We start from the raw sequence: 24,908 nt of genomic DNA on the forward strand, positions 1-24,908 counted from the left end.
GAAAACATGATTTTGAGAACATAAAATTGAAAAAGTGCATGTTTGCTTTCAAACTATATGTCCTCCATAGAGTGAATCTATTGTCATCAGGATCAGCTGCACATATTATCTCTAGTTAACATTTATTTTATTACTTTTAGGTATATCAGAAGTGTGGCAATGGACACGAGTTGGTACAAATGACACATTAGGCACCATTGGTAACATCAGCATAACGTTAGAAAGTTGTTTTTTTTTTACAGGGCTTTTGGCCAGATGAGGTACATAAAATTAAAGTTCATTTTTATATAAAACTTGATTAGCACTCCACTGATAAAACAACCAACAACTTTGACTTCAATTATTTTTGAAAATCTGCATATGATAGTTCAGAGTATTATGTTTTCTGTTTTATGTGTCAGTCCTTAGTTCCGTTCATTGATTCTTACTGTATCAAATTATATATTTTTAGTAAAATTGTTCAGCAAAGTATGATCTACAAATAAGTCAACATGACCAAAATTGTCATTTGACCGCTTCATTAAAAAAAATCATGCATCTAAGACTAAATGCCTGTTTTAAACTATCCTTTGTTCCATTTATGTAAATAATTTCTATAGAATGTTAATGTCTGTTAAATGTTTGGTACCAAACTTCAAATTAGTTATTTATACTGTGAGACAGATTTTGAGATCTGTAACCTACTTCCTGTTTGCCTCATGCATATTAATATATGTTCCTCTGATTGATGCAAGTATAAGAAATGTTAGAAGCATTTTCCTCAACAACTACAAACCACGGTTTCTTCATATTTGATACCAAACTTCATATTATATTAGATTTTACTCTGTGCAACATTTTCAGCTTTGTACACTCCTCTTCATCATATTTGCTGCATACTTATATGTTTTTTACATTAATGAAAATGGCTCAATAAGGTCCTCATATGGCCCCTATTTCCAGCTTAAATTTCAAATAAGGATTTGTTGACTAATTATCATAATGAATCAGTACTAAAATGATAATTATATATGGAAGCTGCATCTTTTTGTTGAAAATTTACATATAAGCATTATTTTCATAATGTCACATAATTTATTTTTAAAAAAGGGCAAAATTTCCATTGATTTTTTGGGCTGGAAACATGCATGTACATTTGTTAACAGAAATTATCTTTTCACATACTGTTTGTGATAACACTTTCCATATTTGACTTACAAACTTTTGACAATATTTAGTTTGTCAATGCCTGCACTCTAATGTTTTATGGACCTAATATGTTTTGAATTCCAGAGGATTTTATCAAATTACACCAAAATCTCTACTTTTGCATGGCCTGTTTTGGTTGTAAATTTTATCGCTTTATAAGAAAAAAAATCACCTTCTTATGTGTCTCATCAGCTTGAAATATTTATTATCTTGAAACAATGGACATCATTTGGAGCCAAATATAACCCTTATGAAACATACTCCTTTGGTGCTTCTGAAGCAAGTTTCTGGATTTGCCTAGCTTTTTCAGGATTTCTCAAACCAAAAAATGTGAGAGCCAAGGATGTGTAAGAACTTAAATAATATTAGAATTTAAGAAATGTATGTTTTAAGTCATATGTCAGGTACATAATAAAAAAAAATATTAGCTGCATATAGCTACAATTTGTCAAAGGAAGTCTTCAAAGTTGCCAGTTAGCAAGTATCATATATGTATATAAAATATAATATAATAATAATTCAATTCTTGCAGCGATTGGCAAACCAAAAAGACCTTGTGTGTTTTGTTGAAAATTTCAAACTCATCTGACCAGACATCTAAAAACAATATATGAAGGAGAAGAGGATGTAATAGTTGCAATGCAACTCCCACCAAGGGATAGAAACCAGGCATTTGTTATGTTAAAGAGAAAAGGCTACCTTAATTATAACTTATTGAAAATGAAAGAGGATAATTTTATCGAAAAAAATCTATTAAAGAACGAAAACCAAGAAAAGACAGAGATGTTGAGATAGAGAAAAGAGTAATGTGCTCTTCTTGCAACGGTTTTTTTTGTAAAAGAACATATGAAGAATTTCAAAGTAAAATGTTTTGCAGCAGAAGGATACACTAGGGTACCTGTTGCTATACCCAAGGAAACTGTTAAAGATGTCAAACACACAGAAGAATATAAGGAAGATATTTTGAGTTCCTTTTTCATTAATATAGGAAGATGGTATCAAGAAAAGACAAGTCTCAGCAAAATAGGAAAAGCATTATGAAGCAGATGAGAACAATCGCCAATTTATATTTCTATGTAAAAGGAGAGGCTGAGAAATCGGGTATAACTGTAATATCTGCATTAGATCTTTTAAAATGGAGAACTTTTCTGTTTTTATGGATGGAATTTATTCAATGGCAGCGAAAGATGATGGAGGGATGAAGTCAGGACTGAAAAAGGGTGTTGGTCATCTTATACAGAATGTCCTTTCACACTTAAAGGGACAATATATTTTACAAACCAAGAAAAATGAAATGAGTAAAGTTGATGATTTCAAACATTATTAGAATATTATAAAGGAGAAATATTTAGTGATGCTGAGTATATAATTGCAAAAAAAAAATAGGCAAGAAAACTTGAAACGACCTCAACAGTTACCAGTATAGGATGACATTAATATGCTTAGACAGTTTATCTCAACACAAATAAAGAGTTGGATGACCCTTATAAGTTTTTAGAACCAAATGAATATATACCTTTCTCAGAGATCTTATAGTTAGTAGACTAACATTATTCCATGCAATAAGAGGAGGGGAACCAAGCAGACTCACTTTAAAGGAATGGATAGATGCAAAGGAGGATGCATGGGTAGATGAAAACCAAATGAAAAAGGTAAAAAACCCAGAGGAGTGGGAACTTTTTCAGAAATATAAATTGACATATCAATCTGGTAAATGTGTTAGTCAACTTCTCTCAATTCTCATCCCTGAAGACACATGGAAGGCCATGACAAAGCTAACAGATCAGTACATTAGACAAGCAGCAGGTGTTAAACAAACTAATTTATATGTATTTCCCTTATATTAAAGATTCAAACTTTCATGTATGCGGCTGGAAAAGTGTAAACAAAATTTGAAAGAAGGCAGAATTATCAAAAAGGATTACTCAGATGAGGCATTACATGTCAACTGTATTTGCCACTTTGGAGGTGCTACAAGAGAAGACATATGGGACATTCTGAAGAAGTTAACAAACACGTTTATCAATGTCCATTGGCAATACAAGAAATTACTAAAGTGGGGAAGTTCTTTTACCAATTTGATTTAGGTGAGTTTCATTTATGTTCTGAGATAAATCGAGTAAACATATTGATTTCGCATGGTCCAAACATCAGATTTATAGCTATTGTGATCTAAATCTTCTATTTTATCAAACAAGACAGTTACATTTTACTCTCAAAATAGTTTAAAGTTCCATTAATTTCTGAGAAAGCTGCAGAATGCAAGATATAAGGATTGCTATCTGTCGGCATTGACAGCAGAGTAAACTATTTGTGTACAAATGTATATTTCAGAAAGTAGAAGACCTGAGTGCTTCATATTTTGTTTGAAAATATACAGAAAAAATCATGTTCATGATGATTACTCAACCCATTTTAACCATATTAGAAACATAAGTTAATTATAAAATTCATACATGGAGTTGTTACTTTTTTCTTTCCTCGCCATTGACTTATTTTATATTTGAGCCTATGGAAAATGTGAAAGAATGTTTTTTTCCCTGAAAAACCCTAACTTTAAATCAGCTGACTATAGGATTAACTGGAACAATTTACATCAACAGCTCTATTACAACAGTCAGTGCAAACAGGCAAAAAGAGACACATGATTATGTATAGGAGGTATAGAAACATCTTCAAGGTGGTGAGAAGGAGTTAGATGCAAACATTACAAAGATATAAACCTATAACAGTATATATAAAAAAATTATGGGAAAATTAAAACTAATCAAAATCCTTCCCACATAGACATTTTCATATAAGAGCAATTGTTTTGCAGATAGGAAGGTACAAGTATTTTAGGAGGATATTAACAGACTTGTTAACATTGTAACTTGTATTCGAATTTTTAACTTTTGCAATCAAGGCAATATACTTCAATGTGAAATCTTTTAAAATAAATTTATTTATAGGTCAACTAACTGTCAACTAATTGATGCAGTGAACGAGGAAGAATACCAGTGAACTCTTCTGCTATGTAATGAAAATGTTGCATTAGTAAGTCTTTAATATGTCCTAGGTGCTTTAAGATTGTTGTCATATATATATATATACAACTCGTCTAAACATCAGCCCAACAATGTTAGATCTGTAAAAACAAATTTTTTTGTTCTTCCCTCGCTGGGATTCGAACTCATGCTACTGAGATATCGTGACACCATATCGCCTACACTGTATCCGACGCGCTAGACCACACGACCACCTAGGCTTAAAAATAAAGCTTTTGGTGGCCGGGTATTACCTTTCCTCATCAGTTTTAATCTAGCATCGTAATACACTACATGATATATAAGGCATGAATATGGAATTGTTACAGATAAGCTGCATTATCGCTATTTTATGAAAAATTTCCTTTGATCTTACTGACTGATAATTTCCTTTCTCAGCGGAGTCGAGTGATATGAAAATTATTGCTAGAAACTAAGGAGGCATGTGCCGTTGCTAATGAAATTGACATGAAATTGACAACATCGTCATAGGTAAAATAGCAATAATCTATAAATATATCTATTGTAAAGGATCCTAAAAATTAATGCAAGATACAGTCACAGAAATAATTATATTTATAAGTACGTCTGAACCAGTGACGACTCTACAACAGATTTATTCATTGGATCACCAGCAGTGATGGTGATACATGGCTGTGTATATATATATATATATGTAGGATTCATAACAGCGTTGGTACTACGAACCCAGTGGTCACGCTGAAGTGCGATGGTCCACGCTAAAGTGCGTTGGTTAACACGCTGAAGTGCGATGGTGACATTGTGACATTAACTTGTTGATAGCTACTCTGACCTGCGATGGTGGCTACACTGAAGTGGGATGGTCTTCCTGTGACATTGAGTAAAATGCAAAATGTACATGGGCTGCATGAAATAACATCATTAAGATTTGACCAAAGTAGCTGCTAGCCTCGCATTTGGAAGATCGTTTAATTTCTGTTCAGGTCAAACCAAAGATTTTTTAAAATCTAATTTTACAGTTGCCAATTCTCCGATTAGCACGTAACAGTATGGAGTCAGATTGGATGGTTCAGATAAGCATATTAATGGGTTTTAGTGGAAGAAAATGTCTTTTTATGGGGTGTTCATGGGCGATATAAAAAGGTCCAGCGTATGTGTCTATTTATAGTACTGAGCAGGGTCCATCTCATTTCATAAAATATAACTTGTTCACATCATGACAAACTTAGAAATTTCTCCCAACAATCATTCATTCATTTATCTGATGTCGGAACAGTGTCCAAGAAGTAAAAATTAGTCGATTATATTTATGCTTGACATATAGCTTCTGGCCTAGGTGGAGAAATTTGGAAGTACACATAGGGACCAGTCGGGTTTATTTTCGGCTGAACTTGTTGTAGAAGATTAACACTGTAACCACAATAACATTATGCTAGAGTGCCGGTGTTCTTATAAAGCAGGATTTATCACGGGAATAAAACAACATTATATCAACTTTATTTAGCAAAAACATAGCTAATAATTAATTTTATCATTAAATTGTCTACACAAATCATGTGACGCATACTTGAAGAGAAGTCAAAATTTATATCTAAATCAATATATTTTATCTATTGTGTGCTAAAAGTTTGTGGCATACTTCCGAACACTGGTTAGCACATTTGCTGTCCCAAGTTCATCTTTCAGTTGCTTTCCTCCCCATGATTTTCTGCCTGAAATGGTTAAACATATTTTTGTAACCTCCACCTGTACTGCTCAAAACTGTTCGTTACATTTTATTAACCGGAATTTCGAAGGAAATATCGGTTATTAAAATGGTGATATACGGCGGGCGGCTGGGCGATTCGGGCGGCTGCTAAACAGTGTCAGCACAATAACATGAAAACGCTTTAACAAATTTTTTTCTAATTTAAATATGTTGTTTCCTGGGACTTAATGAAGGTCTCTGTTAATTTTCAAGATTTTAGTATATCTCCTTTGTGAGTTATCGCCATTTTTAATATCCAAAAGTAGAATTTTTAAATATTTTACTGTTGTTATCATGTTATGATTTGTCTTATCTCAGAATAAAAATTGGAGTGACAGATTTATTTGAAAATTATCTATTTCCTAAGTGGTAATGATTATAAGCTATATCATTAGACATTTTAAAGATTATTACATTATTAATTATGTTAGAGTACTATATTAAACAACCATAGTTCTGTTCAATTAGATATTATAAATATTTCAGCATATGATAATGATTTATTTTCATTATTAATTAGATCTTGGAAATATTTTAGCATATGATAATCATTGGAGTGACAGATTTATTTGAAAATTTTCTGTTTTCTGATAAGATCTGTAGGACTGTATATATACAGTTTGAAACTTACTAGTATTACTGTATAAATGAAGTTTGGAATTTACTGTTCATTATTAGACATTTTGTAGATAATTAAGTGTCCGTTAATCATATATATTCTTAACCCTACCCCCTTTTCAATTTGATAATGTGCTTTTATCTTGTAAACTGTTGAGATCCCTACTCCTAAACCATATATATTCTTGTATGGGACAATGAAACAAATCAAATGAAATATTGGGATAGTCCTCGGGTTCACAGCTACCCTCCTTTTTTTTGAAAACTTGTAAATGTGCAAACTCCCCACCCTGAAACCATATATATTCTTGTATGTTACAAATTAAATGAAATAAAAGGTGAGTCCCCTGGGGTCACCCCCAGCGTGCCTGTTTGAGAACTTGTAAACGGTCGAGATCCCCACCCCTAAACCATATATATTTTTGTATGGGACAATAAAAGAAATCAAATGAAATAAAGGGGAAGTCCATTGTGGTAACCCCCCACCCCCTTCTGTTTGAGAAATTGTAAATGGTTGAGATCCCCAACCCTAAACCATATTTATTCTTGTATTTGACAATAAAACAAATCAAATAAAATTTAGGGGAAATCCACAAGGGTAAACCCCACCCCCTTCTTTTTGAAAACTTGTAAACGGTTGAGATCCCCACCCCTAAACTATATATAATCTTTTTTGGGACAATAAAACAAATGAAATGAAATTTAACGGAAGTCCACGGTGGTTAACCCCACCCCCTTCTTTGTATACGACCGCAAAAAAATTTTGCGGTCGTATATTGGTATGATATCGTCGTTGTCGTCCGGCGTCGTCGTCCGAAGACATATTGATTTTCGCAATCTAACTTTAGTTTAAGTGAATGATCTCTATGAAATTTTACCATAAGGTCCAATACCACAAAAGGAAGGTTGGGATTGATTTTGGGGGTTATGGTACCAACAGTTAAGGAATTAGGGGCCAAAAAGGGGCCAAAAATTAGCATTTTTGTAACTTCCAGACATAACTTGTGTGTTAGTGTATGGATCTCGCTGACATTGTACTACAAGGTTCCATATCACAAAGGGAATGCTGGGATTGATTTTAGGGGTAATCGCCTCAAATTTTAGGAATTAGGGGCCAAAAAAGGGGCAAAAAACAAGCATTTTTCTTGTTTCATGACAATAACTTATGTGTAAGTGTATGGATCTTTCTGAAATTGTACTGCAAGGTTCCATATCACAAAGGAAAAGCTGGAATTGAGTTTGGGGGTAATTGCCCAAAACGTTTAGGAATAAGGGGCCAAAAAGGGAAGGCTGGGATTGAGTTTGGGGGTGATGAATCATAAGGGGGTTCAAAAAATTGGGGGGGGGGGGGATTTTTTTTCCTTTTTAGCTCACCTGGCCCAAAGGGCCAAGTGAGCTTTTCTCATCACTTGGCGTCCGTCGTCCATCGTCGTCTGTTGTCGTCGTTAACTTTTTACATTTTGAACTTCTTCTAGAGAACCACTGAATGGAATGAAACCAAACATGGCTTAAATGTTGCTTATGAGGTGCTGACCAAGTGTTGTTACTTTGTAGCCGATCCATAATCCAAGATGGCCGCCAGCGGGGGACTTAGTTTAACATAGGACCCTATGGGAAATACATACAAATGTATTCCTTTAGAGAACCAGTGAATGGAATGAAACCAAACATGGCATGAATGTTCCTTATGAGGTGCTGACCAAGTGTTGTTACTTTGCAGTCGGTCCATCATCCAACATGGCCGACAGCTGGGGACTTAGTTTAACATAGCACCCTAAGGGAAATACATACAAATGTCTAGTTTTAGAGAACCACTGAATGGAATGAAACAAAACATTGCATGAATGTTCCTTATGAAGTGCTGACCAAGTGTTGTTACTTTGCAGTCGGTCCATCATCCAAGATGGCCGCCAGCGGGGGACTTAGTTTAACATAGGACCCTTAGGGAAATACATACAAATGTCTTCTTTTGGAGAACCACTGAATTGAATGAAACCAAACATGGCATGAATGTTCCTTATGAGGTGTTGACCAAGTGTTGTTTCTTTGCAGCCGATCCATCATCCAAGATGGCCGCTAGCCGAGGACTTAGTTTAACATAGGACCGTATGGACAATACATACAAATGTCTTCTTTTAGAGAACCAGTGAATGGAATGAAACCAAACATGGCATGAATGTTCCTTATGAGGTGCTGACCAAGTGTTACTTTGTAGCCGATCCATCATCCAAGATGGCCGCCAGCGGGGACTTAGTTTAACATAGGACCCTATGGGAAATACATACAAATGTCTTCTTTTAGAGAACCAGTGAATGGTATGAAACCAAACCTGGCATGAATGTTCCGTATGAGGTGCTAACCAAGTGTTGTTACTTTGCAGTCTGTCCATCATCCAAGATGGCCGCCAGCAGGGGACTTAGTTAAACATAGGACCCTATGGGAAATACATACAAATGTCTTCCTTTAGAGAACCAGTGAATGGAATGAAACCAAACATGGTATGAATGTTCCTTATGAGGTGCTGACCAAGTGTTGTTACTTTGCAGTCGGTCCATCATCCAACATGGCCGACAGCTTGGGACTTAGTTTAACATAGGACCCTAAGGGAAATACATACAAATGTCTTCTTTTAGAGAACCACTGAATGGAATGAAACAAAACATTGCATGAATGTTCCTTTTGAGGTGCTGACCAAGTGTTGTTACTTTGCAGTCGGTCCATCATCCAAGATGGCCGCCAGCGGGGGATTTAGTTTCACATAGGACCCTAAGGGAAATACATACAAATGTCTTCTTTTAGAGAACCACTGAATTGAATGAAACCAAACATGGCATGAATGTTCCTTATGAGGTGTTGACCAAGTGTTGTTTCTTTGCAGCCGATCCATCATCCAAGATGGCCGCTAACCGAGGACTTAGTTTAACATAGGACCGTATGGACAATACATACAAATGTCTTCTTTTAGAGAACCACTGAATTGAATGAAACCAAACATGGCATGAATGTTCCTTATGAGGTGCTGACCAAGTGTTGTTACTTTGCAGTCGGTCCATCATCCAAGATGGCCGCCAGCGGGGGACTTAGTTTAACATAGGACCCTAAGGGAAATACATACAAATGTCTTCTTTTAGAGAACCACTGAATTGAATGAAACCAAACATGGCATGGATGTTCCTTATGAGGTGCTGACCAAGTGTTGTTACTTTGCAGTCAGTCCATTATCCAAGATGGCCGCCAGGGGGGGGGGACTTAGTTTAACATTGGACCCTATGGGAAATACATACAAATGTCTTCTTTTAGAGTACCACTGAATGGAATGAAACCAAACTTGGCATGAATGTTCCTTATGAGGTGCTGACCAAGTGTTATTACTTTAAGCCGATCCATCATCCAAGATGGCAGCCAGTGGGTGACTTAGTTTAACATAGGACCATATGGGAAATACATACAAATGTCTCCTTTTAGAGAACCACTGAATGGAATGAAACCAAACTTGGCATGCATGTTCCTTATGAGGTGCTGACCAAATGTTGTTACTTTGCAGTTGGTCCATCATCCAAGATGGCCGCCAGCGGGGGACTTAGTTTAACATAGGACCCTATCGGAAATACATACAAATGTCTTCTTTTAGAGAACCACTGAATGGAATGAAACCAAACATGGCATGAATGTTCCTTATTAGGTGCTAACCAAGTGTTGTTACTTTGCAGTCTGTCCATCATCCAAGATGGCCGCCAGCAGGGGACTTAGTTTAACATAGGACCCTTAGGGAAATACATACAAATGTCTTCTTTTAGAGAACCAGTGAATGGTATGAAACCAAACCTGGCATGAATGTTCCGTATGAGGTGCTAACCAAGTGTTGTTACTTTGCAGTCTGTCCATCATCCAAGATGGCCGCCAGCAGGGGACTTAGTTAAACATAGGACCCTATGGGAAATACATACAAATGTCTTCCTTTAGAGAACCAGTGAATGGAATGAAACCAAACATGGTATGAATGTTCCTTATGAGGTGCTGACCAAGTGTTGTTACTTTGCAGTCGGTCCATCATCCAACATGGCCGACAGCTTGGGACTTAGTTTAACATAGGACCCTAAGGGAAATACATACAAATGTCTTCTTTTAGAGAACCACTGAATGGAATGAAACAAAACATTGCATGAATGTTCCTTTTGAGGTGCTGACCAAGTGTTGTTACTTTGCAGTCGGTCCATCATCCAAGATGGCCGCCAGCGGGGGATTTAGTTTCACATAGGACCCTAAGGGAAATACATACAAATGTCTTCTTTTAGAGAACCACTGAATTGAATGAAACCAAACATGGCATGAATGTTCCTTATGAGGTGTTGACCAAGTGTTGTTTCTTTGCAGCCGATCCATCATCCAAGATGGCCGCTAACCGAGGACTTAGTTTAACATAGGACCGTATGGACAATACATACAAATGTCTTCTTTTAGAGAACCACTGAATTGAATGAAACCAAACATGGCATGAATGTTCCTTATGAGGTGCTGACCAAGTGTTGTTACTTTGCAGTCGGTCCATCATCCAAGATGGCTGCCAGCGGGGGACTTAGTTTAACATAGGACCCTAAGGGAAATACATACAAATGTCTTCTTTTAGAGAACCACTGAATTGAATGAAACCAAACATGGCATGGATGTTCCTTATGAGGTGCTGACCAAGTGTTGTTACTTTGCAGTCAGTCCATTATCCAAGATGGCCGCCAGGGGGGGGGGACTTAGTTTAACATTGGACCCTATGGGAAATACATACAAATGTCTTCTTTTAGAGTACCACTGAATGGAATGAAACCAAACTTGGCATGAATGTTCCTTATGAGGTGCTGACCAAGTGTTATTACTTTAAGCCGATCCATCATCCAAGATGGCAGCCAGTGGGTGACTTAGTTTAACATAGGACCATATGGGAAATACATACAAATGTCTCCTTTTAGAGAACCACTGAATGGAATGAAACCAAACTTGGCATGCATGTTCCTTATGAGGTGCTGACCAAATGTTGTTACTTTGCAGTTGGTCCATCATCCAAGATGGCTGCCAGCGGGGGACTTAGTTTAACATAGGACCCTATCGGAAATACATACAAATGTCTTCTTTTAGAGAACCACTGAATGGAATGAAACCAAACATGGCATGAATGTTCCTTATGAGGTGCTAACCAAGTGTTGTTACTTTGCAGTCTGTCCATCATCCAAGATGGCCGCCAGCAGGGGACTTAGTTTAACATAGGACCCTTAGGGAAATACATACAAATGTCTTCCTTTAGAGAACCAGTGAATGGAATGAAACCAAACATGGCATGAATGTTCCTTATGAGGTGTTGACAAAGTGTTGTTTCTTTGTAGCCGATCCATCATCCAAGATGGCCGCTAGCCGAGGACTTAGTTTAACATAGGACCGTATGGACAATACATACAAATGGCTTTTTTAGAGAACCACTGAATTGAATGAAACCAAACATGGCATGAATGTTCCTTATGAGGTGCTGACCAAGTGTTGTTACTTTGCAGTCGGTCCATCATTCAAGATGGCCGCCAGCGGGGGGCTTAGTTTCACATAGGACCCTAAGGGAAATACATACAAATGTCTTCTTTTAGAGAACCACTGAATTGAATGAAACCAAACATGGCATGAATGTTCCTTATCAGGTGTTGACCAAGTGTTGTTTCTTTGCAGCCGATGCATCATCCAATATGGCCGCTAGCCGAGGACTTAGTTTAACATAGGACCGTATGGACAATACATACAAATGTCTTCTTTTAGAAAACCACTGAATTGAATGAAACCAAACATGGCATGAATGTTCCTTATGAGGTGTTGACCAAGTGTTGTTTCTTTGCAGCCGATCCATCATCCAAGATGGCCGCTAGCCGAGGACTTAGTTTAACATAGGACCCTATGGGAAATACATACAAATGTCTTCTTTTAGAGAACCGCTGAATGGAATGAAACCAAACTTGGCATGAATGTTTCTTATGAGGTGCTGACCAATTGTTATTACTTTAAGCCGATCCATCATCCAAGATGGCCGCCAGTGGGGGACTTAGTTTAACATAGGACCCTATGGGAAATACATACAAATGTCTTCTTTTAGAGAACCAGTGAATGGAATGAAACCAAACATGGCATGAATGTTCCTTATGAGGTGCTGACCAAATGTTGTTACTTTGCAGTTGGTCCATCATCCAAGATGGCCGCCAGCGGGGGACTTAGTTTAACATAGGACCCTATGGGAAATACATACAAATGTCTTCTTTTAGAGAACCACTAAATGGAATGGAATCAAACATTGCATGAATGTTCCTTATGAGGTGTTGACCAAGTGTTGTTTCTTTGCAGCTGATCCATCATCCAAGATGGCCGCCAGCGTGGGACTTAGTTTAACATAGGACCCTATGGGAAATGCATACAAATGTCTTCTTTTAGAGAACCAGTGAATGGAATGAAACCAAACATGGCATGAATGTTCCTTATGAGGTGCTGACCAAGTGTTGTTACTTTGCAGGCAGTCCATTATCCAAGATGGCCGCCAGGGGGGGACTTAGTTTAACATAGGACCCTATGGGAAATACATACAAATGTCTTCTTTTAGAGTACCACTGAATGGAATGAAACCAAACTTGGCATGAATGTTCCTTATGAGGTGCTGACCAAGTGTTATTACTTTAAGCCAATCCATCATCCAAGATGGCTGCCAGTGGGTGACTTAGTTTAACATAGGACCATATGGGAAATACATACAAATGTCTTCTTTTAGAGAACCACTGAATGGAATGGAACCAAACATGGCATGAATGTTACTTATGAGGTGTTGACCAACTGTTGTTACTTTGCAGTCAATCCATCATCCAAGATGGCCGCCAACGGGGGACTTAGTTTAACAAAGGACCCTACGGGAAATACATACAAATGTCTTCTTTTAGAGAACCACTAAATGGAATGGAACCAAACATGGCATGAATGTTCCTTATGAGGTGTTGACAAAGTGTTGTTTCTTTGCAGCTGATCCATCATCCAAGATGGCCGTCAGCTGGGGACTTAGTTTAACATAGGACCCTATGGGAAATACATACAAATGTCTTCTTTTAAAGAACCAGTGAATGGAATGAAACCAAACATGGCATGAATGTTCCTTATGAGGTGCTGACCAAGTGTTGTTACTTTGTAGCCCATCCATCATCCAAGATGGCCACCAGCGGGGGACTTAGTTTAACATAGGACCCTAAGGGAAATACATACAAATGTCTTCTTTTAGAGAACCAGTGAATGGAATGAAACCAAACATGGCATGAATGTTCCTTATGAGGTGCTTACCAAGTGTTGTTACTTTGCAGTCTGTCCATCATCCAAGATGGCCGCCAGCGGGGGACTTAGTTTAACATAGGACCCTATGGGAAATACATAAAAAATGTCTTCCTTTAGAGAACCAGTGAATGGAATGAAACCAAACATGGCATGAATGTTCCTTATGAGGTGCTGACCAAGTGTTGTTACTTTGTAGCCCATCCATCATCCAAGATGGCCACCAGCGGGGGACTTAGTTTAACATAGGACCCTAAGGGAAATACATACAAATGTCTTCTTTTAGAGAACCACTGAATAGAATGAAACAAAACATTGCATGAATGTTCCTTATGAGGTGCTGACCAAGTGTTGTTACTTTGCAGTTGGTCCATCATCCAAGATGGCTGCCAGCGGGGGACTTAGTTTAACATAGGACCCTTAGGGAAATACATACAAATGTCATCTTTTAGAGAACCACTGAATTGAATGAAATTAAACATTGCATGATTGTTCCTTATGAGGTGTTGTCCAAGTGTTGTTTCTTTGCAGCCGATCCATCATCCAAGATGGCCGCTAACGGGGGACTTAGTTTAACATAGGACCTTATGGGAAATACATACAAATGTCTTCTTTTAGAGAACCACTGAATTGAATGAAACCAAACATTGCATGAATGTTCCTTATGAGGTGCTGACCAAGTGTTGTTACTTTGCAGTCGGTCCATCATCCAAGATGGCCACCAGCGGTGGACTTAGTTTAACATAGGACCCTAAGGGAAATACATACAAATGTCTTCTTTTAGAGTGCCACTGAATGGAATGAAACCAAACTTGGCATGAATGTTCCTTATGACCTGGTGTTGACCAAGTGTTGATTTACTGTTCAAGATGGCCAATAGGATATTTTATTAGATATTTGTCCTATTAGAATCGAAATAATTCATGGAAGCCATAGATTTGTTGGAAATTTACACACGGCCCAGGCCATGTGTAAATTTACAACAAATCTATGGCTTCCATGAATTATTTCGATTCTAATAGGACAAATTCTGTCATTGAAAAACTGAAGCGAGGGTGGGTATGCCGTGTATGTGGCTGTTCTATTTTACCCACTGTTAGATAAATGTAAAAAAAAATCTAATAAATCTGTAGCTGGCATGAATCATTTCTTAAATAACCGCTAGAAAAAAGTGATTGATTCTTTTAATTCTCAAACCCATCTTTTGACATTTTTAATTTACATTTTTTTCTCGTAAGCTACCGTCAAATTCACTGTTGACATTTTGTAACCAAGGAGCCGCCATGTTGATTTGCTGAAATCAGTAAATGTTCGAATAATGCAATAGAATAGAAAAAAAAGTAACACCTACCTCAAAATTTTATTTTAATGCAATATTATCCGAGTTTAGAAGGTAAACGCAAAGGAAAACCCTTCAGCTTTGTCGTTTTCATTCATATGACGTCATGTTTTGAAATGACGTTAATGCGCCAAAAACATTCATGGAATTTCGTGGAATTTTTATTTATTTTGATTTTGTACATTTTTCGATCTCTAATGCATAAGTTCTTTTTGTTATGCCTCAGAATAAGAAAAAAAGGTTCTGTGGATTTTTTTTAATTGTAATTTTTAACACAGCGAAATCGACATAGCGTTTGCACATAGGGGTCATCCCCACCTTCTTTCTGTTTAAGAACTTGTAAACGGTCGAGATCCCCACCCCTAAACCATATATATTCTTGTATGGGACAATAAAACTAATCAAATGAAATATAGGGGAAGTCCATTGGGGTAACCCCTACCCCCTTTTTATTTGATAACTTGTAAACGGTCAAGATTCCCACCCAGAAACCATATATATTCTAGTATATATGGAACAATATATCAAATCAAATGAAATATAGGGGAGGTCCACGGGGGTAAACACTACCCCCCTTCTTTTTGAAAACTTCTAAACGGTTGAGATCCCCACCTCTTAACCATATATATTCTTGTATGGGACAATAAAATAAAGCAAATTAAATTTAGGGGAAGTCCCCTGGGGTAACCCCTACTCTCCTTTTTTTTGAAAACTTGTAAACGGTCAAGATCCCCACCGCGAAACCATATATATTCTTGTATGTTACAATAAAGCAAATGAAATGAAATAAAAGGGGAGTTCCTTGGGGTCATTCCCACCTTCTTCCTGTTTAAGAACTTGTAAATGGTCGAGATCTCGCTCCTAAACCATATATATCCTTGTATGGGACAAAAAAACAAATCATATGAAATAAAGGGCAGGTCCCCTGGGAAAATTAATCAGTTTGTGTGTGTTATATTTGAACATAAATTAAATATATATAGGGTTCTTTCAAGTGCTGAATCTAAACTTGTTTTTAATTAGATAATAATCTATTTTTATTATAAGATAAAGTTTTTGACATTGATAGATAAGTTGCAGATCTGTATTATTTTTTGACACATGAAAGAAACAATATTAGCAACTATTAATTAAATTTGATTATAATATGGAAATAGATATAACATCATATCTGATTTTAGAGAAGTATTTTGCTGGTTTTTTACTGGTTTTTGGAAATAAGTTTGAGTTATTTGTTTTGAAAAGTGATGTGTTTAATTGATAGATATAAAATCATATCTAATTTTAGAGATTTATGAGTGGTTAAGTCATATCTAATTTTAGAGAATTATTTTGGTGTTTTGTTACTGGTTCATGGAAATAAATTTGAGTTATTGGCGAAATATCATTGTTAAATTGTTTGAAACTTTTTTGGTAGGCTGTGTGTCTGTCTGTCTGTCTGTCTGTCTTTCTGTCTGTTTGTCCTTCAGTTTGGCGAATCAGTTTGCCACACTTTTATGCCTGTAGTTGAGGGGGCATTAAGTTTTACCCTTGTCTGTCTGTAAGTACGTATGCTGTATGTCCCAAAATTGGGTTTCGTTCTCTATGGGACAATAAAACAAATCAAATGAAATATAGGGGAAGACCATTGGGGTAACTACCTCCCCCTTCTTTTTGATAACTTGTAAGCGGTCAAGATCCCCACCCTGAAACCATATACCTATGTTCTTGTATGTTACAATAAAACACATCAAATCCATTTTTAATATCCAAAAGTGGAATTTTAAAATATTTATCTCTAGTTATTATTTTATGACTTGTCTTATCTCACAATAAAAATTGGTGTGACAGATTTATTTGAAAATTATCTATTTCCTAAGCGAGTCCCCTGGGGTCACCCCAACCCCCTCCTGTTTGAGTACTTGTAAACAGTTGAGATCCCCACCCCTAAACCATATATATTCTTGTATGGGACATTAACACAAATCAAATGAAAAAATAGGGGAAGTCCATGGGGGTCATCCCCAACCCCTTCTTTTTGAGAAGTTGTAAACAGTCAAGATCCCCACCCCGAAACCATATATATTCTTGTATGGGACAATAAATCAAATCAAATCAAATATAGAAGTCCATGGGGGTAACCCCCCCCCCCCCCCCCCTTCTTTTTGATAACTTGTAAACGGTCGAGATCCCCACCCCTAAACCATAAATATTCTTGAATGGGACAATAAAACAAATCAAATGAAATTGAGGGGAAGTCCCTGGGGAAACCCCCATCCCCCCTTTTTTTTGAAAACTTGTTAACAGTCAAGATCCCCACCCCGAAACCATATATTTTCTTGTATGGGACAATAAAACAAATCAAATGAAATATAGGGGAAGTCCAGGGGGGTCACCCCCACCCCCCTTTTTTTTGAAAACTTGTAAACAGTCAAGATCCCCACCCCGAAACCATATATATTCTTGTATGGGACAATAAAACAAATTTAATGAAATAAAAGGTGAGTCCACTGGGGTCACCCCACCCCCTCCTGTTTGAGAACTTTTAAACGGTCATAATCCCCACCCCTTATCCATATATATTCTTGTATGGGACAATAAAAAGAATCAAATGAAATATATGGAAAGTCCATGGGGGTAACCCCCACCCCCCTTCTTTTTGATAATTTGTAAATGGTCGAGATCCCCACCCCTAAACCATATATATTCTTGAATGGGACAATAAAACAAATCAAATGAAATTGTGGGAAAGTCCCCTGGGGTAACCCCCACCCCCTTCTTTTTGAAACATTGTTAATGGTGAAGATCCCCAACCCGAAACCATATATATTCTTGTATGGGACAATAAAACAAATCAAATGAAATATAAGGTGAGTCCCCTTGGGTCACCCCACCCCCTCCTGTTTAAGAACTTGTAAACGGTCAAGCTTTTCATTATTAATAAGATAATACCACATTCAGGTCCAAAGGATCCTAAATTAAACTTTTGTTTAATTTCATCAAAAATTGTATTCTTTGGTTCTTTGATATGCTGATTCTAACAATGTTTGAGTGTTAAATCATATCGAATTTTAGAGAACTTTAATAGTCATCACTGATTGTTGTTATTATATTATTGATTATAATTTGAAAAATTGCATCATATCTTATTTAAGAGAACTATTTATCCAGTTTGAGTTATTTCCATTTGCACAGAAAATATTATGGATAAAATTAACCTGTGTTTCATTTCAACATAAATTAAATATATATATAGGGTTCTTTCAAATGCTGAATCTAAACTCTATTTAAATATTAGATTTTTAGGCCCAGTTTTCAAGTTGGTCCAAATCAGGGTCCAAAATTAAACTTTGTTTGATTCAACAAAAATTGAATTTATGGGGTTCTTTGAAATGCTGAATCTAACCATGTATTGAGAGATTTTGGATTGTGGGCTCCTTTATCAAATTGGTCCACATTGAGGTCCAAAGGGTCCTAGATTAAACTTTTGTCTGATTTCATCAAAAATTGAATTCTTGGGGTTCTTTGATATGCTGATTCTAATATTGTACTTAGATTTTGGATATTGGACCATAATAGGTATTTAAATGTCCAATTTCAAATATATCAGTTCTTTGACTACATTCATTTTGTGTCACAAACCTATGATTTGTCAAATATTCAATCACAATCTAAATTCAGAGCTGTTTTAAGTTTATTTTTTCATTTCTGTCTTTCCTTGCCTGCGAATCCATGTTGTTTTTTTAAAAGTAACATTGTATTTGAAAACGTCACAATATTCAAGCAGCATGCCAAACCATGGCACTTCAGCGAAAGGACCATCGCACTTCGGCGTGGACCATCGCACTTCGGCGTGGACCATCGCACTTCAGCGTGACCATCGCAATTCAGCCTCTCCATCGCACCTCCGAGTCCTACATATATAGAAAATAAGAAGAATTAGTATGATTGCCAATGAGATAAATCTTCACCTGAGATCAAATGATGTATATGGTTAGCAACTATAGGTCCCTGTATGATCTTCAACAATGAGCATAACCCATACCATCATGTTAACTTTAATTCTTTTTACAGCATTTCTTGTGGAGTTTATGCCTAAAGGCAGTAAGATTTGTTTAACATCATATACTAGCAGTTTTATAATCATAATTTGCTTATATGCCTTTTGGATTTTACTACTAATTTGATTACTGTGGATTCATTATCATTCGTTGGATACCAATATTCATGGGTTTCGTGGGTACAGGTGAACCACAAATTCAAATGTTCAACAAATTACAAATTATTTAATAGGCTTTGTGTGCAGAGTTTGGCAAAACCACGAAATCCAATATCCACCAATATGCAAGTTTTTCTCAATCTAGGAAAATTGATACACACTAAAAATTTATGTATCCACAGTAGTTATTTTAGTCGGGGAAAGCATGATTTATATCTATTATAAAAATAAGGAAATGTGGTTTGATTGCCAATGAGACAACTATCCACAAAAGTTCAAATGAAGTGAATATCATCAGTTATAAGCATAGGAATCGTATGGCCTTCAAAAATAAGAAAATCTCATACCATATAGTTGGCTAGAAAATCCCCAACATAAAAATTAGACATGGAAGGTAATGCTCAGGATAAAATTTGAATATCACTGCCCAGGCCACGTGTAAATTTCCAACAAATCTATGGCTTCCTTGAATTATTTCTTAATTTTCACTGTAGTACTGGATAGGATAACACTTTACTCATGCATAGTATTTCTTTATTTTAAACAAAGATAAATCATTTGTAAATTCTACACAATTTTTTTGAAAATTGCCAATTTAACAAAGACTTATAGTAGAAATTCAATGGTGGATTACTCCTAAATGGAAAGCTGCATATGCACCTTTGACCTTGTATGTACTCTTTATTTTTTTTTTTAAATTTCATGCTATTTCACTCAATCTTGAAATATTCTGAGTGGATTAAATGTCAAAAACACATTTTAGGGGAACTTGCCTTGAAATAGGACTATTCCATGCATATTAGTAGGCAGAGCAAGTCACCATGAATATTAGTAGGCAGGTATGATTTGATAATTGTGCATAGTACTAGTGGCACCAGCTGATCCAACTAAAACCGCTAATATGGCATATTCAAACTCTAGTACATAGTGGAATTAAACCATATATACACCACTGTTGGACACCATTATTGAAATTATTATTCTGATAAGAATATTCCTCCATGCAGCCTGCAACAATTAGCAAAACCTATACTGCATAGTAAGCTATAAACGACCATGAATTGACAAATGTAAAACAATAAAACTGAAGCATCCTGATTTATGTACAAAACAATTATAAAAAATAAATATGATATACAGCAACAATCACCAAATTAGTGGGTCCTCACTATGGACAGGTACATGCAAAATGTGGCGGCTTAAACATGTAAGCTGGCACAAAACTCTCCCCTAACATGGGACAGTGTATGTGCATAATCTCAGACTGAATCTTTAAAAATATAAATTGGAAATAACTTTTGAAAGTGATAGGATTGGATAGTGTACACATTTCTGTACAAACATTATTTGATACACCAGAAATAGCTGAGAATAATGCCTGAGATAAATATTTCCACTAATTCTTCCACAATATTCATCTGAACTTCTGCCAAGTTTGCCTTTGGTTTTTTAATTAACTGCCTATAGCGCCCTTGGTGCTTTGATTTGTTGATCCAATCAGTCAATCAAATGATTTACCTTTGTTTCACTTTCAATGTTGACATTCTTTTCTTTTAATAACTAAACATGCGTAAATCATGCTTAATTCATCTCTAGCTAAGGGGTTAAATTGAAGTTCACATGAATACGGATTCAATGAGGTCAAATTATTCACTTGCAAGTGAATAATTCATCAGCAATGTTTCTTGGCTTATTTTGACAAAATTGAACCATACTGGCTGTTAAAAGTGAATTATTATTTCACTTTCATTAATGATTGAACAAAAAAAAAAATCATAATTTAATTCTTTATATATCTCGTAGCTAGTGCCCCTTTAAGGAGTTATTGCCCTTTATAGTCAATTTTTAACAATTGTTCATAAATTTTTGTAATCTTTTACAAAAATCTTCTCTGAAACTACTAGGCCAAATTTAACTAAGCTTGGCCACATATGCAATTATCATTAAGGTATCTAGTTTAAAAATGTGTCTGATGATCCCACCAGCCAACCAAGATGGCCGCCATTGCTAAAAATAGAACATAGGGGTAAAAGGCTTATATCTCTGAAACTAAAGCATTTAGAGCGAATACAATATGGGGAAAAATGTTCATCCGGTTTAAATCTATCTGCCCTCAAATTTTCAGACAAATCAGACAAACTGTTGTTGGGTTGCTGCCCCCGAATTAATAATTTTAAGGAAATTTTGCAGGTTTTGGTTATTATCTTGAATATGATAGAGATAAACTGTAAACAGCAATAATGTTCAGCTAAGTAAGATCTACAAATAAGTCAACATGACCAAAATTGTCAATTGACCCCTTAAGGAGTTATTGCCCTTTATAGTCAATTTTTAACAATTTTTGTAAATCTTAAAGGCCAAGGGAGGTTTTCTCATCACTTGGCATCTGTCGTCCGGTGTCGTTGTTGTTAACATTTACAAAAATCTTCTCTGAAACATTTTTGCCCTAATTTAACCAAACTTGAACACAATCCTCATTTGGGTATCTAGTATTAAAAATGTGTTAGATGACCCCCACCTGCCAACCAAGATGTCTGACATGGCTATGAATAGACCAAAGGGGTAAAATGCAAGTTTTGTCTATTATTTTGAAAACTGTTGTAAATAGAGAAAATCTGACGGATAAAAATGTTCAGAATGAAGAGCTCTACCAATTGTCCTCATATATACGTCCAAACTATCAGACGACTTCTTATAGGAGTTATTTCCCTTAAATGACAATTTTTACTATTTTTGTTCATTTTTGTCTTTTATCTTGAAAACTTAAATAAATAGAGAGAAACTTTAAATTGCAAAAATAATCAACATGACAAGTTCTACACATTAGTCTGCATGGTTGAAATCGTCAGTCGACTTCTCATTAGAGTTATAGCCCTTTGATGACGATTTTTACAAATTGTTTGTGTTTTTGCCTTATATCTTAGTTACAAATTATAAAAGATAGATAGAAACTTAAATAACCAAAATGATCAGCAAGACAAGATCTTTAAATAAGAGGATATGGAGGAAATGGTTCAACGACTCCTTAAAATGGAATTATTGCCCGTTGATGACGATTTTTACATTTTTTTTGCATTTTGCCTTATATGTTAAAAAACTATAATAGATAAATAGACACTTAAATCACAAAAATGATTAACAAGGCAAGTTATACTAACAAGTAAAATTTTGCTGATATTGTTAGTAGACTGTCACTCTTTGTAGGAGTTATTGTCTTTAAATTGGAATTTTTTTTTACCCTCTTTTGTGTTTTGAGCAAAAATTTAAGAAAAAAAAGGGACACTTAACAGACTAAATGATCAGCAATACGAAATCAACAAAACATAGATTTATATCATGAATTTGCTCTCGTCTACAATGTTGGAGAGTGTCCTTTGTTGAATATGCACATAGACCAAGGTGAGTGACACAGGCTCTTTAGCGCCACTAGTTTTATTTGCTAGTTCTATAAAATATTTTTGAAACTTCAAGCAACATGGTTACTAAAGCTTGTTAACAAGAAAAAAAGGGGTGAAAATTTGATTGGTTTACTTCCGGTGATGGTTATTATCTTATATGCAATGGAATGTTATGTGAAATTTTCACTGTAGACTACTGAACACGATAAAACTTAACTCATGCCAAGTATTTCTTTATTTGAAACAAAGATAAATTCTGCACAATTTTTTGAAAAGCTTCAATTTAACAAAGACTAATAAGGAAAAATCAATGGTGGTATTACTCCTAGACTAAGATATTAAATATGATTAATCTTCTGCAAACAAAAGTCTTGTCAGAAGATTAAGATATAGTCCAGATAAAAGATTTGTTCCTACATTAATTACCTTGACAAAAACATCATAGAATTTTACCAAACCTTCTTTATTGTCAAGAAATAGCATCTTAAGAATTATTTTTTGAATTTGACTTATAAATGGACTTGAACTCTGGTATGGAAATAATACCTTTAACAACAGCAGTCACAGGCAAAACAGGTTTATGGCAAACCTTCTACGAATATTTTGAGCTTGTAATTTTATTTTATTGTGTAGATTGTTGAAGCATTGGCAGTTCTTTGAGGGTCAAATTGCATAACTATTTATATAAATGACAATTGAATTTTGTAGTCATTTGTTTTCAAGATGGCTGAAACATTTCTTTCTGCTGGTGATGTCCAGTTTGTTATGACAGTAGAAGATCTAAATCAGTAATGTTTTCTCATTGGGCTGTCATATGTGGTGAGAATTTTTGAAATATAATATGTAGATAACATTCTTTTATTTTCAATTTTTTTTTATAAACATTTGAGATACAGTATCATTAATCACAATTGTAAGTTTAGTAAAGCTTTTTTGTTAAAAAGAAATGGAGTGTGTATCAGTTGTGTATTTTTGAATTTTTAAGAAAGAAAAAGATGTATTGTCTACATGCTAGAATTTAAACCTTACTTTACTGAATTTAGAAAAATATATTGATATTTGTTATTTTTTCATATGAATGAGAGTTCATTGCTATTGTCATATTTAGTATACCTTACATATGTGAAAGATAACAATTTTAAAGTTGATTTTAAGTTTTTAACAGTTTCAATGCATTTTTTATATTAATGTCATTCAAAACTTCAAATTGAAAAAAAAGTTGAATATATGTTTTATATACTTGAATGGCTAAGTTTTACTAGAATACAAATGTACGTGAACTTTCTTGTTTATTTACAAAAGAAAAAATCCTTTATATTATCAAACTCTTCAGAAATTTACTGCTATTGAATTATTGTCTTTCTGTACACTAAGTTGCCAATATTTTCCCGTATGCAGTGACTTTTACTATGAGACCTCTCGTTATAACTGATTCTTAACGAACAAATTTAATACATTTGTACAACAAATTATTTAACAACTGTTAAAAAAAGTTCAATTTGCATGCATTGGTTCCATTATTTTGATAACATTAAAATATTACAAGAGACTCTTTTCGTAAGACTCTGAATTTGAGTTATGTTTTTTTAGGTCGATTAAAAGTATATCAGTCTATTATTTTAAAGAGATTTGTCAAGGTATGTTATGTCTTATTGGCTATTAATGTTTAACAGGGGTGTGCTCCTCAAACAAAATAGGGGAGACAGAATTATGAAGAATACTGAAATCGATATTACACATGTTTATCTGTCACCATTACCAAGTGTTTAACCAATATGATATCTCTGTCAACTCACTTGTGACATGTTTTCATGGTCTTAGATCTTTAGATATTAAAATAGTTGTACCTTCTGTTAAGTTACTGATTGTATCCTATCCCTGATTATGACATTTTGACTGACTGTGGATTCCCATGGAGGGTGATACTGTAAATTCAGAAATTATTGCGATGTTTTTATTATTGCGCAAAATGCGACAGGGTTATAATTGCAATAATTTAAACTCGCATTTTGAAATTTTTTGTATGAATTAAACAGGATTTTTCTCAATATTACAAAAATTAAAATCGCATTTTAGTCTAAAA

At 35.3% G+C, this 24,908-nt stretch overlaps 1 long non-coding RNA gene across 1 annotated transcript in view; it reads left to right on the forward strand.

Annotated features, from left to right (window-relative positions):
- Positions 1 to 7,876, forward strand: part of LOC127730517 (uncharacterized) — a 34,159-nt gene extending 26,283 nt beyond the window's left edge. Inside the window, exon 3 of the long non-coding RNA XR_007995142.1 lies at positions 7,767 to 7,876. This is a non-coding gene — a long non-coding RNA (uncharacterized LOC127730517). The remainder of the gene's footprint in view (positions 1 to 7,766) is intronic.
- The last annotated feature ends 17,032 nt before the right edge of the window (positions 7,877 to 24,908 follow it).

This window comes from Mytilus californianus, unplaced genomic scaffold (genome assembly GCF_021869535.1).
Source record: "Mytilus californianus isolate M0D057914Y unplaced genomic scaffold, xbMytCali1.0.p SCAF_2, whole genome shotgun sequence".
NCBI classification, from domain to species: Eukaryota; Metazoa; Mollusca; class Bivalvia; order Mytilida; family Mytilidae; genus Mytilus; species Mytilus californianus.